Raw genomic sequence first — 6,146 nt, 5'->3', positions numbered from 1 at the left:
GCCTTTTTAAAAATTTATTTATTTATTTATTTATTTATTTATGGCTGCATTGGGTCTCGTTGCTGCGCGCAGGCTTTCTCTAGTTGCGGTGAGCGGGGGTTACTCTTCATTGCGGTGCATGGGCTTCTCATTGCAGTGGCTTCTCTTGTTGTGGAGCACAGGCTCTAGGTGTGCGGACTTCAGTAGTTGTGGCTTGAGGGCTCTAGAGCACAGCCTCAGTAGTTGTGGCGCATGGGTTTAGTTGCTCCGCAGCATGTGGGATCTTCCTGGACCAGGGCTCAAACCCGTGTCCCCTGCGTTGGCAGGTGGATTCTTAACCACTGCACCACCAGGGAAGTCCCTGCCTTTTTGTTTTGTTGATAGTTTCCTTTGCTGTGCAAAAGCTTTTTACTTTGATGTAGTCCCATTTAGTTATTTTTGCTTTTGTTTCTCTTGATGGAGACAGATCCAAAAAAAAAATATTGCTAAGACCAATGTCAAAGAGCATACTGCCTATGTTTTCTTCTAGTGGTTTTATGGTTTCAGGTCTTACATATAATTCTTTAATCTATTTTGAGTTTATTTTTGTATATGGTGTGAGTAGTCCAGTTTCATTCTTTTGCATGTAGCTGTGCAGTTTTTCCAACACCATTTATTGAAGAGGCGGTCTTTCCCCCATTGTATATTCTTGTCTCCTTTGTCATAGATTAATTGGCCATGTAAGCCTGGGTTTGTTTCTGGGCTCTCTATTCTATTGATCTGTATGTTGTTTTTTCTGCCACTACCATGTTATTTTGATCACTATAGCTTTGTAGTATGATTGGAAATTAGGGAGTCTTATGCCTCTAGTTTTGTTCTTCTTTAAGATTGTTTTAGCTATTTGGGGTCTTTGTGTTTCCATACAAATTTTAGAATTACTTGTTCTAGTTCTGTGAAAAATGCCATTGGTATTCTGATAAGGATTACATTGAACCTGTAGATTGCCTTGGGTAGTATAATCATTTTAACAATATTAATTCTTCCAATCCATTTGTGTCATCTTCAATTTCTTTCATCAATGTTTTATAGTTTTCCAAGTCTTTTACCTTCTTGGTTAGATTTATTCCTAGATGTTGTTTTCTTTTTGATGCAATTATAAATGGGATTGTTTTCTTAATTTCTTTTCTCTATTGTTTACTAGTGTATAGAAATGCAACAGATTTCTGTGTATTAATTTTATATTCTAAAACTTTACTCTAATTACTAGTTTTAACAGTTTTTGATGTCTTTAGGATTTTCTATATATAGTATCATGTCATGTGCAATCTACAAACAGTGAGTTTTACTTCTTTTCAATTTGGATTCCTTCTGATTATTTTTCTTGTCTGATTACTGTGGCTGGGACTTCCAATACTATGTTGAGCAAAAGTGGTGAGAGTGAGCATCTTTGTCTTGTTCCTGATCTTAGAGGAAATGCTTTCAGCTTTTCATATTGAATATGATGTTGGCTGTGGATTTGTCATATATGGCCTTAATATGTTGAGGTATGTTCCTTCTATACTCTGTATTTGAGTTTTTATCATGAAGGGATGTTGAAATTTGTCAAAAGCTTTCTCTATCTATTGAGATAATCCTATGATTTTCATTCTTCAGTTTGTTAATATGGTATATCACATTGATCGATTCATGGATGTTGAACCATCCTTGCATCCCTGGGATAAATCCCACTTGATCATGGTATGATCCTTTCAATGTGCTATTAAATTTGGTTTGCTAATAATTTTTTGAGAATTTTTGCATTTATATTCATCACAATAGTGGCCTGTAGTTTTCTCTGTAATGCTGGCCTCGTAGAATGAGTTTGGAAATGTTCCCTCTTCTTCAATTCTATGGAAGAGTTTGAGGAGGAGTGGCATTATTTTTTCTTTAAATGTTTGGTAGATTTCATCAGGGAAACCATCTGGTCCTAGGCTTTTCTTTGTTAGAGTTTTGATTACTAATTCAATCTCCTTACTCAGTATTCGTCTGTTTAGATTCTCCATTTCTTCCTTATTCAGTCTTGGTAGGTTGTGTGTTTCTAGGAATTTATCCATTTCTTATAGGTTATCCAGTTTGTTGGTGTATAATTGTTTGCGGTAGTCTAAAATTATCCTTTGTATTTCTGTGGTATCAGTTGTAATATCGTTTTCATGTCTGAGTTTGATTTTTTTTTTTCTTAGTCTAGCTAAAGGTTTGATTTCTTCTTTAACCCACTGGTTGTTCAGAAGCGTGTTGTTTAATTTCCACGTATTTATGAATTTTCCAGTTTTCCCCTTGTTATTGATTTCTAGTTCATACCATTTTGGTGAGAAAAGCTATTCGGTATTATCTCAATCTTCTTAAAGTTTCTAAGACTTTGTGATATGAACTCTATCTTGGAGAATGTTCTATATGCACTTGAGAAGAATGTGTATTCTGCTGCTTTTGGATAGAATGTTCTGTATTTGTGTTACGTAAATTTTGTCCAAAGTATAGTTCAAGTACATTTCCATATTGATTTTCTGTCTAGATGACCTACCCATTGTTGAAAGTGGGATACTGGAAGTCCCCAACTATTATTGTATTGTTGTCTATTTCTCTCGTCAAATCTTTTAGTATTTTCTTAATATATTTGGGTGTTCCAATGTTGGATACACATATGATTGTTATATTCTCTTGAATTGACCTCTTTATCATTATATAGTGACCTTCTTTGTCTCCTGCTACAATTTTGGCTTAAAGTCTATTTTGTCTAATATAAGCATAGTTACCCCTGCTCTTTTTGGTTTCCACTTACATGAAATATCTTTTTCCATCCCTTCACTTTGAGCCTATGTGTGACCTTAAAGCTGGAGTGAGTCTCTTGTAGGCAACATATGGTTGGGTCTTGTTTTATACCCATCCAGCCACTCTGTGCCTTTTGTTTGAAGAATTTAATCTATTTACATTCTGAGTCATTATTGATAGGAAAGAATTTATTAATGCCATCTTACTGTTTTCTAGAAGCTTTGTAGTTCCCTTGTTCCTTTCTCCCTCTCTTGGTGCCTTCCTTTGTTAATTGATGATTTTCCATAGTGATATGCTTTGATTCCCTTCTCCTTATCTTTTGTGAATCTACTGTAGGTTTTTGCTTTGTGGTTATCATGAGGTTTACATAAAACGTCTTGTAGATATAAAAGTCTATTTATGCTGATAACTTCAACTGCATACAAAACCTCTATCCTTTAACTCCTTCCACTTTTACATTTTTTGATGTCACAATTTACCTCTTTTTATGTTGTGTATTTATTAACAAATTATTGTAGTTACAGTTATTTTAATACTCTTGTCCTTTAACCTTTGTACTAGGGTTATGTGATTAACACACCACCGTATTACAGTATTAGAATATTCTAAATTTGGCTACATGTTTACTTTTACCAGTATGTTACTAATTAGTGTCCTTTCACTTCAGCTTGAAGAACTGCTTTCAGCATTTATATTATTGAATTTTGAGTTCTTTATATATTCTAGATACAAGTCCCTTATCAGATATATGACTTAAAAACTTTTCCTCCATTCTGTGGGTCATATGTTCATTTTTTTGATGGTACCCTTTTATGAACAGGAGTATTTAATTAACTTATTTTTTCTAATCACCTTTTCATATTAATAGATGTTTCCTTATTTGAGTTTTTTTTTAAATTTAATTTTTATTTTATATTGGGGTATAGTTGATAATGTATTAGTTTCAGGTGTACAGTAAAGTGATTCAGTTATCCATATGCATATATGCATATATCCATGTGCATATATGCATATATCCATATATATACATATGCATATATCCATTCTTTTTCCATATAGGTTATTACAGAATATTGAGTAGAGTTCCCTGTGCTATACAGTAGATCCTTGTTGATTATTTTATGTATAGTAGTATGTATATGTTAATCCTCCAAATTCCTAATTTATCCCTCCCCTCCACCTTTCCCCTTTGATAACCATAAGTTTGTTTTCTAAGTGTGTGAGTCTGTTTCTGTTTTGTAAATAAGGTTATTTGTATCATCTTTTTAGATTCCACATATAAGGAATATCATATGATATTTGTCTTTCTCTGACTTACTTCACTTATTATGATAACCTCGAGGTCCATCCATGTTGCTGCAAATGGCATTATTTCATTCTTTTTAGGGCTGAATAATATTTCATTGTATATATGTATCACATCGTCTTTATCCATTCCTCTGTCAATGAATATTTAGGTTGCTCCCATGTCTTGGCTATTGTAAATAGTGCTGCAATGAACACTGGGGTGCATGTATGTTTTTGAATTATGGTTTTCTCCGGATATATGCCCAGGAGTGGGATTGCTGGAGCATATGGCAACTCAATTTTTAGTTTTTTAAGGAACCTCCATATTGTTCTTCATAGTGGTTCTACCAATTTACATTGCCACCAACAGTGTAGAGGGCTCCCTTTTCTCCACACTCTCTCCAGCATTTATTGTTTGTAGACTTTTTGATGATGGCCATTCTGACTGGTGTGAGGTGATATCTCATTTTAGTTTTGATTTGCATTTCTCTAATAATTAGCGATCTTGAGCATCTCTTCATGTGCCTCTTGGCCATCTGTATGTCTTCTTTGGAGAAATGTCTATTTAGGTCTTCTGCCTATTTTTTGATTGGGTTGTTTGCTTTTTTTTTTTTTTTTTGAGCTGCATGAGCTGTTTGTAAATTTTGGAGATTAATCCCTTGTCAGTTGCATCATTTGCAAATATTTTCTCCCATTCTGTGGGTTGTCTTTTTGTTTATGGTTTCCTTTGATGTGCAAAAGCTTTTAAGTTTAATTAGATCCCATTTGTTTATTTTTGTGTTTATTTCCACTACTATAGGAGATGGATCAAAAAAGATATTGCTGTGATTTATGTCAAAGAGTGTTCTGCCTATGTTTTCCTCTAAGACTTTTTATAGTGTCAGGTCTTACATTTAGGTCTTTAATCCATACTGAGTTTATTTTTGTGTATGGTGTTAGAAAATGTTCTAATTTCATTCTTTTACATGTGACTGTCCAGTTTTCCCAGCACCATTTATTGAAGAGATTGTATTTTCTCCATTGTATAGTCTTGCCTCCTTTGTCGTAGATTAATTGACCATGTGTGGGTTTATTTCTGGGGTTTCTATGCTGTTCCATTGATCTATATTTCTATTTTTGTGCCAGTACCATACTATTTTGATTAATGTAGCTTTGTAGTATAGTCTGAAATCAGGGAGCCTAATTCCTCCAGCTCCATTTTTCTTTCTCAGGATTGCTTTAGCCCTATGGGGTCTTTTGTGTTGCCACACAAGTTAAAAAATTTTTTTGTTCTAGTTCTGAGAAAAATGTTATTGGTAATTTGATAGAGATCGCACTGAATCTGTAGATTAGCTAGTGTAGTATAGTCATTTTGACAATATTGATTCTTCCAATCCAAGAACATGATATATCCTTCCATCTGTTTGTGCCATCTTCAATTTCTTTCATCAGCATTTTATAGTTTTCAGAGTACAGGCCTTTTGCCTCTTTAGGTAGGTTTATTCCTAGGTATTTTATTCATTTTGATGCGATGGTAAATGGGATTGTTTCCTTAATTTCTCTTTCTGATCTTTTCATTGTTAGTGTATAGAAATTCAAGAGATTTCTTTGTGTTAATTTTTTTATCCTGCAACCTTACCAAATTCATTGATGAGCTCTAGTAGTTTTCTGGTAGCATCTTTAGGATTTTCTATGCATAGTATCATGTCATCTGCAAATGGTGACAGTTTTTCTTCTTTTCCAATTTGGTTTCCTTTTATTTGTTTTTCTTCTCTGATTGCTGTGGCTAGGACTTCCAAAACGATGTTGTATAAAAGTGGTGAGAGTGGACATCCTTGTCTTTTTCCTGATCTTAGAGGAAATGCTTTCAGCTTTTCACCATTAAGTATGATGTTAGCTGTGGGTTTGTCATATATGGTCTTTATTATGTTGAGGTAGGTTCCCTCTATGCCCACTCTCTGGAGGGTTTTTATAAATCGGTGCTGAATTTTGTCAAAAGCTTTTGCTGCTTTTGAGATGATCACATGGTTCTTATTCTTCAATTTGTTGATGTGGTGTAATACACTGATTTGTGGATATTGAAAAATCCTTGCATCCCTGGGATAAATCCCAGTTGA

Source organism: Balaenoptera musculus, chromosome 9, assembly GCF_009873245.2.
Source record: "Balaenoptera musculus isolate JJ_BM4_2016_0621 chromosome 9, mBalMus1.pri.v3, whole genome shotgun sequence".
Taxonomy (NCBI): domain Eukaryota; kingdom Metazoa; phylum Chordata; class Mammalia; order Artiodactyla; family Balaenopteridae; genus Balaenoptera; species Balaenoptera musculus.
Note: the sequence above shows the minus strand (reverse complement) of the source record.